Below are 12092 nucleotides of genomic sequence, written 5' to 3' on the forward strand. Positions count from 1 at the left end.
CAAAATAACCCTATTGAGTGGCTGATATTGTTATTGTCAATATCGTCATCACCATCATCATTATCATCAAGGGCTGTGCTGTATAGAAGGTTAGGAATATAGCCAAGTAAACCAGCTGATGAATGGTGGACCTAGGATTAACCCAAACTGCCTGGTTCTCAATTTCTGTTTATAACACAGTGCTCCCCTATACCCCAGTGAACAGGAAGTGTAAGTTTTCTTTTGTGGGTTCCCTAGAGTTCTAGAGTTCAAAGGAAATTTCCCAGCAGGACAAGGAACCATTAGTGTGCTGAAGATTCCCCACATCTGAATAATCAATCTGAATGTTTTCAATGCTGAAGAATTAAAATGCTACAGATCCAGAGCCAATTTTCTTGACGCGTTTTTAGTCACCTAATAGCTGCTCATTGCTTGACCCTGTGTCCAACCTGACATTCTTTTGATTACTCAGGACAGTAAGTTTTTTGGAGAAAACAACAGTTCCAAGTAAACGGACCTACTTTATTTGGAAATTAGAAGTTTCATAAGAAGCATTTTTAAACACAGTTTTCTTTTCAAAATTATTTCATTTATTTTTTGATATTATAATATAATCATATAATTATACTTTTCCCTTTCTTCCTTCCAAACCTTCCCATATATCCCCTTCTTAATTTTTTTCAAATTTATGCTCTTTTTTCCATTAGATATTATTACATATATATAATTATATATATATATATATGTTTTTATACACACATGCATATATACACACACATATATATGTATACATATAATTATAAATGTAATTCTAAATACATAAGTGCCAACTTATCGATTTGTATAATGTTGCTTATATGTATGTTTTCATTTCAAATATTGTCCCCCTTCCCAGTCTTCCCTCTACAAACATCCATCCCATTCCCTCTCCTCTTTGCCTCTATGAGGGTGTTCCTCCACCACTCACCCATTCCTGTCTCACTGCTCTAGCATCCTCCTGCTCTGGGGCATCGAGCCTCCACAGGACCAAGGGCCTCTTCTCCCATTGGTGCCATATAAGGCCATCCTCTGCTACATATGTATCTGGACCTATCAAGGTATATTCTTTAGTTGCTAGTTTAGCTCTAGGGAATTCTAGGGTGTCTGGTTACTTGATTTTGTTGTAATTCCTATGGGTTTGCAATCTTCTTCAGTTCCTTCAATCCTTCTTCTAACTCTTCCATTAAGGTTCCCAGGCTCAGTCCGATGATTGCTGAGTTCCATTAACACAAACCTAAGAACTATAACACAGATTTACTTTACCTCAAAAGAAATTTTCCATTCATATTTGTCTAAAGGTTAAACAACAAAATCTTATTCCTTTGAGGGAAGGGAAGTTTGGGTTTACAGGAAGAATCTTAAAATTTGCAAGACCTACTTAAAAATGAAAAAATAATATCTAATTGAAATGTGGGCAGGCTACTCTGTTTTCTCCTATTACTGTTCCACACTGATATGACACAAATGGAGAGACTATTGTACATTCAGTGGCAGAAACAGATCATTGGCATGTATGTTATGCACACATGAGGACCACATTTTCTTATATCACTCTCATATTCGTGTTTAGTCACAGTTTCCCACCCAAGTCGTTGACACATAAACACAGATAATTCTAAGGCACCTGGCACATTTGGGGAGAAACCTACCTTCTTATCTGTGGGGACAATTAAGATGTCTTCCCACAAAATCACTTATTGAGTTGTTACCTTTCCTTAAACTATTAACTTAAACAACACATATATGTGTGTTCATCTCTCTAGTTCCTATCTGCAGTATAATTTGTAACTATAAAACAGGAGTTTGAAAAGCTAGAGAAGTTTGTGCCAAGAATTCAAGAGAAGGTTAATATTTGGAAACTAATCAATGAAAGTCATATTAGCATAATTAAAGACAAACATTTTTTGCTTCATTCAATAGTTATATAAAAAGCAATTCATAAGTTTCAATTCACATGATAAAAACTTCAGAAAACTAAAATGCAAGAAAACTATATTAATATACTAAAAACATCCATACAAATTCGTTAGTTTACTTCTAGAATGAGATGCTATAAATGCATTGGATCTAAAATCAAGAACCAATTTAGAATCGTTGGTTTTACTTTCAACTAGAAGGCAAGACAAAAGTAACCAAAAATATCAGAAGAATCAAAACTAGCTCTATTTGAAGATCATATTTTTTTCAAATAGAAAAACCTAAGATTACAGAAAAAATGTATTCAATGTTTAAATTTAACATGATTTTTAGGTCAGCAAATTGATATGCACATATAGCATGAAACCAATCTGGACAATTATATATCTCTTTCTGTACAATGCCAATCAAAGCCAGAAACTAACTTTAAATTGCAATAGTTCAAATAGCAACAAAAATCATAAAAATGGAATTTTTATTAATATATAAGAATTTTACATTGAATATTAATTTAAAACACTAAGATAAATTAAAAACAAATAACTAGGTAAATTGCATTAATGGATTGTAAGACGTAATTAAATATGTTACCAGAGTAGTTAAGCAAGATCTAAAATGGCAATGTTGATATCTGAAGTTTATTTCAGGAACGTGGCATGATATTGCTCTCATTAACAGACTAACAGGCTCTGAAGTTTGAGTGAAGTCCTACACAAATTTTAATTGTTTGTTCTCTGTAGAGTTTGCAGGAAGATATAGATATAGATATAGATATAGATATAGATATAGATATAGATATAGATCTTGCAGGAAGATACATACATATAGATATATAGATATGTATTTCATTAATCAAACTCCAAAATATCTAGAGCAGCAAAGAACCAAGGAATCTAGAAAAGCATGTTAGTTGGGATTTCTTACTCCTGCCATTTACATGGGCATTTCTGAGATACAATCACCTCCAAAAGCAGGGACTTCTGGAAGTCTTACCGATGTCAGAATTAAATTATCTATCTAAAGTCAATAAACAAAATTGAAAAGTTTGTAGATAAACCTCGATATTCTTGGAGTCATGACTATATTGCAAAAGCAATAATATTTCATGCTTCATACAGAGATAAAAAGAATGAAAGCACAGTAGCAAAAAGGAGCAGGTCAAATCCAGTGTTGCTGGAATTAACCTTCATGAAGCATCCATCAACAGGCCTAGAGTCAGCAACATGTCAGACTTCTTTACATCCAGACCACCATGAGAAGGTACTGTCCACATTTACAATAAATTTTCCCACTTTTCTTAACTTACCAAGAAAATCCCTTACAGATGGGTTCCTGGAGACTTGTCTCTCAGCTGATTCCAGATCTAGTCAAGCTGTCAACCAAATGTAACAACAGTACCTCACTCAAAAACATGCAATTTGGAACAAGAAAAGCCCAGAATTGAAACTCTAGTAATGTAACTCCAAAGATTCTTTCCCTGTTTGCTTTCTGTTCCGGGATAGAACACCCTAACAAAAAGTAATTTAGGAAGGAAAAGGTTCCTTGAAACAAGAACTCAAGAAACTCAGGAGAAATGTTGTGTACTGGCCGGCTCTTCATGGACTGTTAAACTTGCTTTCTTATATAACCCACAACCACCTGCTCAGTGGTGACACCACCCACAGTGGACCGGCCCCTCCCTTATCAATCAAGAAAAAGCTGCCATACATATATATAACCAATGTGTATTTTATCTGGGCAACGCCTCAATGACACACCCTCTTTTCTCTAGTTGTGTCAAATTGGCAAGAAAAAGCTATCATAGATCCATAACCACGCACCATTACAATCATAGAACTATCTATGGGTCTCTGTTTACATTTCAAATGGTATCCCCCTTCCCAGTTTCCCCTCTGCAAAACCCCCATCCCATCCTCCCTCTCCATTTGCCTCTATGAGGGTGCTCTCCACCCACTCACCCACTCATGCCTCACTGTTCTAGCATCTCCCTATACCGGGGCATCAATCTTCCACATGACCTAGGGCCTCCTCTCTCACTGATGCCAGATAAGGCATCAATATGTAGCTGGAGCCATGAATTCCTCCATGTATGCTCTTTGGTTGGTGGGTTAGAGCCTGGGAGCTCTGAGTGGGCAGGTTAGTTGATATTGTTCTTCCTATTGGGTTGCAATCCCCTTTAGCTCCTTTAGTACTTCCCCTAGCTCTTCCATTGGGTCTCTGGGCTCAGTCTAATGGTTGGCTGTGAGTATCTGCATCTGTATTATTCTTTTTAAATCTTGTTTCAGTGTATCTTCAAATTAAAAATTCAAACTTTACTTCATTCATTTCTCCAATTTTCAATACATAGTATGAATGTAGTATGAGACACACTTATTAGTAAACTGAAATTTAAATTTGATATTTACAATATAATGCATTCAATGTTGCCTTCTTTTTTTAACCTTCTTTATATAATCTCAAATTCAATCACAACAGAAGCCTATGATATGATTATTATTACACCATTATTGAAGGTGAGACATTAGTTTCTTCTCCATTCCTATCTTTATGTCCATGTAGCATCAATATAAACTTCTGTATCAAGCCCAAAATATTTTCTATATTTAGTTTACTTTCCCATGGATATGATGAAATCAACTTAGAAATAAAATAGGTTGCTCACCTATTTGGAATGACAATAACTATATCCAGAGATTACTCAACAATTAAAAAGTGTGCCTCATATTGCATTCATACTATATATTGAAAATTGGAGAAACAAATTAAATAAAGTTTGAATTTTTAATTTGAAGATACACTGAAACAAAATTTTAAAAGACTAATATAGATGCAGATACTCACAGCCAACCATCTCAATTAGAGCCAATAGGGCTGTAATTCATTTGATATGATGCTTATGTATATGATACCAAAAGAAAGAGAGAGAGAGAGAGAGAGAGAGAGAGAGAGAGAGAGAGAGAGAGAGAGAGAGACAAAAAAAAAAAAGAAAAAAGGAAAGAAATGGATTCAGGTGCTATTTATGCACAATTTAACAAAAGACTAAAGGCTTTTCCTTTCATTGTACTGATATTTTCTGAGACAGCAGTGAACTGACAAAAGCTTACATCCTAAAGAAACCTAATATATGTTTTCTTATTAATTTATTTTGGAGCTGAGATAACAATAAAAGCTTAGTGTTCCTGTGTGTGATTCAGGAGGTCACCTTTCCTGATGGATTTTCTTCAGTTCTAACATTGTCTTAGATGGACTTTTAGAAATTGCCAGAAGTGTTTCTTCCCACTATCTAAAGCTGTTATTCTCACCTGATTTGAAAGATGCCAGGCAGTTCACTTCTGGCTGCACTCTCAGGTCCCTTGACTCAGCTGAATCTCCTGCTCTGAAAATAAATTTGCCACTAATACCTTGTTCAGGATTGAAAGACAAATGTCATTTTGTCTCCCTTAAGCTACTTGTAAATGGAACAATTCTCCTTTTTACTAAGGTATTTCCCACTAATTAAGTACAAAATTAAAGATTGCCTCTTCTCAACTAATTTTTGTAACTCCAGAGCATTAGTTACTCAGTAAAAACCAGCTAAAACTACACATGTCTTAACTCTCTGGAGTCTTTTCCTTCCCTGGCTTTAAATAGGAAAGAAATGGTCTTTTGTACAGCAGTGTAAATGGGAGGCAGTCTCTCTGTGAAGTTTACTGGGGTCCTCAGATCTATAAATAGGAAAAATATTAATAGTATAGATTCAAAATCAACACAATCTAGTCTTCATAAAACCTTAAGTTGAATATGTACCATATTTGAGTATTATTGTCTTTATATCACTAAATACTTTCCTCATGGGATATAGTAGGTTATAGAAAGTGTGTGAGGGTCTATGGGGAGTGTGTGTGTGTGTGTGTGTGTGTGTGTGTGTGTGTGTGTGTGTATGTGTTTAGTGCTACAAATAGATACAAACTTCTGTATCAAGCCCAAAATATTTTCTATATTGTTTAGTTTACTTTCCCGTGGATATGATGAAATCAACTTAGAAATAAAATAGGTTGCTCACCTCAGAATGAAATTTGAAATGTCCTGTTTAAGTAACAGTGACACCCAGGCAGGTATATTAACCTCAAGATAACTACCACAGACATGCCCACGGGCCAAACTAGTGCTCCCAGAACTCTCTTCCCAGATAACCCTACATTGCATCAAGGTGACAATAACACTAACCATAATATATATTAAAGTGCTTTTCTGGAAACATACAATTTTAAATTTTAAATTGGTTTTAAACACAAACCAATTGTGGTATCATAGATATTAAATTCGAAGAACATGAAACTAAAGAGAAAACTATCCTAAAATCTAGATCTAGGAACCATGCTTTTATTATGTCCTGCATCTAAGTAGGATTTTGCATGCATAATTAAAATTTTAGAGCATAAGTCTAAAATTGCAGCATCTTAGGCATAGATTTAAGAATTGAACATTAATAAAAATTAACAATCTACCAGCTTTAAAACACACACAAAAAGGAGCTGATTATTGAACTAGAAGATGTATCTGATTTCATATTCAAGATCTGGAGGTTCTATCTTATCTGAATTACTTATAAAGAACAAGAACAAAGATTATATTATTTTACTTTTAATTAATTGGAACATATTTATGTATCAGAATAAATAACAATTGACAATATCAGAATAATTGCTGAGAAAAGCCTCCAGGGAGTTAAGAAGATTCAATTTTGTGGTGAAGTCCAGGTAGTATAATTGACTCCATATACTGTGTTGAAGAGAAACTGATTGTTTTTTCCTAATGTCCCCTAACGACAAGCACAAAGAACAATGAGTATAATTACCTTAAAGGCAGACTAGATTTTAGTATAAGGAAAAACTTCTCAATAATTATATCTATTGTTAAACTGAATAGAGTGTCATAAGATAATTTCAGGTCACTGGTAATCTTAAAATAAAAGCATTTAAAGTTTTCTTTCATCAGCAAAAGACATCTGTGAACCTTCCAACTACAAGTGTATCATTTTATGACAGCTTTTCCTTGAACCCCATCAATTATCCTTGAGTTGAAGCAGGGAGACTGGGCTTGAGTAATTGTTTGTGGAATTTCATCATTCTTGCATATGTTACTCACATTTGTCTAACTTTTCTTTTGAATTTTATTGAAAACAGGTTTTTTTTCATATCATATATGTTAATTATGGTTCCCCTTCCCTGGCTCCTCCTAGTTCCTCCTTCCAAGCTCCCCAGATACCTCTTTCTGGGCCCATCCACTTTCTGCCTTTTGATAGAAAGCAAACATACATCTAAGGAATAATGATAAAAATAAAATACTATAAAGCAAAAACAAACCAAGGAGAATAGGACAAAACAAACAAATAGAGGAAAAAGGCCAAAAGAAAACAAGAAAAACATATTTATGCAGACACAAACATGTCTGCAGAAATCCTGTACAAACACAAGGAGAAACCAAATATAGACACAAAGGATCTGTAAGATTAAAAAGTAGTGCTTTGACAATTATAAGACAAAGAACCTCTAAAGATGTCATTCAGGTTGTTTTCTATTGTTCATCTACTGCAGGGCATGGGGCATATCTTTACAAGAAGTTTGTTTCTCCGATGAGACTCCCATGTAGAACACTAATCTTTTCATTTACAAGGGGTTATCAATTGGAAATAGCTTCTAGATTAGGGATGGGACATTTGTTCACTTCTCCTTTCAGCTCTAAGACCTCATTTGGTACAGACTACTCCTGGCCCTATACTTGCTGCCTCAGTTTCTGTGAGTTTATAGATGAGTCAATGCTGCTGTGTTTAGGTCTTGTTTCTGTGGTGCCCTTCTTCTACTCTGGTAGACACTTTTCCCACATCCCCTTCCTCGGGGTTCCCTATGCCCTGTGGGTTAAGATAGAGACATCCCATTTAGGGATGAGTGTTCCAATGTCTCTCACTCTGAATATTATCTGGCAGTGGATCTCTTTATTTGTTCCTCTCTGCTTCTGGAGAAAACTCTCCTGATAATAGCCAATCTATGAGTGCAACAGATCATTAAGAATCATTATCATGCTATATTCCTTTAGTAGAACAGTACATTTTCCCCTATGTCTCTGTCTATCTGGTCTCAGGCTCTTGGTCACACAAACAACATCCAGTATGTGTTCCATCTTATTGGGTGAATCTTACATCAAATCAGATATCAGTTGTTTACCCCTACAAGCTTTTTGCCAGTATTGCACTGGTATATCTTGCAGGAATGACACCATTATAGATCAAAATGCTTGTTGATTTTACGTTTCTCCTTCAGTACAATGTAGAGTACCTTCTCACACCCAATACACTATCCCATATGACTGAAACTACCAGGTAGGTAAATGCTCTACTTCTTCATGTACAATGAATGGTGTAGATGTTATCATCAGCAATAGAACAATGCCATCTATTTTTGGAGAGTAACATATAACAGTAACATATGCCTCAGTTGTTTTTGAAGTCTTTTTACTAGAACCTGTTTGACAAGTGACTCAATTAGATGTAACCCATTTTCAGTTCTGTAAACTATATTTGATGCTGAAAGATGTTCACTTGGAGCTCTGTCTCTGTTATTATTTATATCACTTTCATATATATATATATATAAAAGCTTCTACAATATTAGATTAACAAAAGATCCCCCAAATGATGCTGAGCTTTAGTTTTTCCTTCCCATATTTCTTCCCCCTCCCTGTTTGGTCCTCCTGTTTCAGTTTCCCTATTGTTCATTCATCTTTAACTATTCTATTCCCCCCTCCCTAGGGAGATCCATCCCTTCTACCTCATCCATTAGTCTATCTATACCTAATTTCTTTGGCTCTATGGATTACAGCTTGCATACACTTAATATCTAACGTCTACATATAAGTGAATACATACAACATTTGGTTTTCTGGGTTTGAGCTGCCTTACTTCATTTATCTTTGTTGCCTTACAAAACTGTAAATTGCCTTTACAAGATCTGTAAAGAATTGTGTTGGAATTTTGATGGAGGTTATGTTAAAATCTTTTTGTTATTGTTGTATTCATTCTGTCACATAGAAAAAATACTAACAATGGCTAGCTAACATATTTCAGTACATGTGTACATGATATTTTAATCAGTCTTCCCACATATACACTGGTGGTCCCATAAGATTATATCACTACTGATGGTATAAACATCTCAATTTTGGAAGTGTCTTCTATGATAGATAGAGAATGACTATATTGCTCATGAATGCATTTCTAAGAAAATATTACTATTGTTCAATGATACATAATTTAGTTCACTTTCTGTGGGCCACAGTCCAAATAATTTTCCTTGATTATTCAGCTTATTTTTCACACCCATAGCATTTCAACATAACCATACTCTCAACATACCCATACTCTTAATCTTACTCAGTACTATTTCTCTGTTCACTTTACAGATGACAAAGAAGAAGATAATGAGCATTATTTCTCATGAATTACTTTGGGACACATAATAAAATCAAGGCTCTCTTTGACAGGTTATGGGATGCCACTCACATTGTCCTACCATTCACATAAGAACTAATTGGAAATGTTTCCTCTTACCAAACATGTTCATATTCCAGAGTCTATGGTCCCACTGTTTTACCTTTTTTATGTTTAAATACAGAGGTACTAAGGGAATCCCCAAGAATACTTTCTGTACTGAAAATTTTAAAACAATCATTTGATTCTCCATTGATTCCTAATTTATTGATTTCTGTTACAGATATTAATAGCTATTAATAAATTTTGAGAGGTGGAAAATAATGTTGCCACAAGAATGACTATTATTCATGAAAAATAACTGCCTTGGGTTTCTCTGTGATTCAGTGTGGTCTCTACATCCAAATACTAAATTATTGTAAGGAAAATTAATGATTTATTTCCAATAACTGATTCCATAAATGAAATCAATTTTATATACAAACAGTTACTGGATGACATAAGATCATGTTTACATAAATTTATTGTAAGTTGAAGTGCCATGGGATGAAAAGCACTTAATAGACCCAGTGTAACAAGCATCATAGAGTAGTTACACAGTATGTTTCTGTATCATGTGGCTGTTTGTAAGCTATGGATGATCATGTGACTGTTTGTAAGCTATGGCTTGCAGCCACTGATCAGTATTTCTGGTATCTTGTCACATATTGCAAGATATAATCATAATCTGAATTGAAACAGTTTCTGCTTATTGAAATATACTGCTCTCACATCATTACAGGTTCAAACAGACATATAAAATGAGCCACTGTACATGGGAGAGGACATATACATCTCAATATTAAAATAGAAATCCAAAATTATTATCTAAGGGATTGCACTATTTGTATCTAGTTGTACTTCTAAATGTCAAGACAACTAAAATGTGCTCCCTTAATCATGTCTAAAAAAATAATAATAATTCTTATCGCAAATGATTTGGTTTTAAACATCTATAGTAAAATTGTGTCACTGAAATAAAGTATCAAACTAGATGTCAGTGCACAGCAATATGTGAAACAAAAGAATAAAAATTGTATTATGCAGGACTCTTGATTATATACAAACAAAATTTTGAAATAAATGTTCTCTAGTCGCAAATGATTTAATGTTTGTGGTAGAAAATCAGAAGTATGCTGAAGAACAGAGAATCAGAAAGAAAAGGTGTAGAGATTATTACAAAACAGTGTTAGAATAAAAACGTCATTGTATACTATAGTGATAGAAACTCAGTGTAGGCATTCACTAGAATGCTATCTCATGTCTTTGCACTTCTTTAACTACTCTTATTGTAATTCTCTCTCCTAATTTTCCATCTTAATGACCTAGTAAGATCTCCCCTCTCCCAATTCTGTTAAAGTGCCTTCAATGAAGAACTCTTGCATATCTACAATAATCAGAATTTTCAGATCTGTAGTAGAAACAAGAGAAGAATTGAAATATAGCAAACGAGTAATATTTATTTCTACACAGTTTTACTGTTGACACTTTAGCCATGAGACTGGTTCAGGAATCTTAAGAGGAAGCACCAGCATGGAGCCTTTCAAAACCATTGGCTCAATAAAAATTTTCAAAGGGATAAAATATATTCACAATCAAAACAGTCAAACAAAAAGGATCTGATAATAAACTGGATACCATTCAAGGGATTACTGACAATGAGCCTGGAGTGTGAGACAAGAGTCAGATCATGGAAAATCTTAAACATGACCCTGTACGTTCCAGCAACCTAATCCGATTTTGAATTCTAACATCTGCCAAACTAACGCATGCTATGTGACTCACATTCAAAGCATCTTCCTCTTTATCAAGACCCATAGGTTACTTTTGTTATTTAGTCGGCACCTCTTGCTCCTTCATCCCATCATTCCTGTCAACTCTGGTAGTATCATTTACTGTCCTGTTCTTGTAACAAGTTGAAGACCATGCCACAGTGGTGACATCTTAGGCTATTCTTCCTGGCATGGTGTCTTTCTACCATTCCATTTGAACTGAGGGCATAAAACTCACTGAGTTTGCCAGTCTGTTCTACATTCTCTCACTTGAAATCCATCCAAAAAATTATCTAGGAAAGAAATCTTTCTTAAGGCAGGCAGAAAGTTTGTGCCTTATAAAATAAATAGAACCTGTGGGGAAATTAATGTGTTTCAGTTGCATTAAAAATCTGTACTTGTGTTTTGTGAATCTTTTCAAACTCAGCTTCCCTCTACCTTATAATTAATATTCTGGAGTCCTGATCGCAGAGTGTGCACCCATCACAGGAAAACTGTGCTGTTCTTTCTTTTGATATCTTTTTGTTCACATGCCAAGCACTGCTGTGCAGTCTTCTCAGGGGAATTCTATTTCAACTCCAGAAAGTTGTTAACATAAGGCTGAGCCTGTTCTGTGACCTTATTATGACAGCTTCTTCAAACTACCAAAGATAAAAGACAGGGGAAGTTCAGAAACTATGTCCGCTGTGCACACTCATGGTCTTGCGATATACTAACTTTGGAAATAGAGCATCGGTCCTAGAAGTAAGACAAAGCAGTCAATCACACCTCAGTCTTTTCTGCTATGCTAATCATCAGAAATTTTTTCAAATCTAAAATTAACCTATTAAAATGAAGACATAACAAATATTCAGACAGGAAACATCCTCAAAATTGTATAG

The 12092-nt window shown here is 34.7% G+C and overlaps 1 long non-coding RNA gene across 1 annotated transcript in view; it reads left to right on the forward strand.

Annotated features, from left to right (window-relative positions):
• LOC143441901 (uncharacterized) overlaps positions 1–12092 on the forward strand; it is a 107328-nt gene that overhangs the window by 73882 nt on the left and 21354 nt on the right. The gene's annotated exons all lie outside the window — the stretch shown is intronic.

Source organism: Arvicanthis niloticus, chromosome 4 (genome assembly GCF_011762505.2).
Source record: "Arvicanthis niloticus isolate mArvNil1 chromosome 4, mArvNil1.pat.X, whole genome shotgun sequence".
NCBI classification, from domain to species: Eukaryota; Metazoa; Chordata; class Mammalia; order Rodentia; family Muridae; genus Arvicanthis; species Arvicanthis niloticus.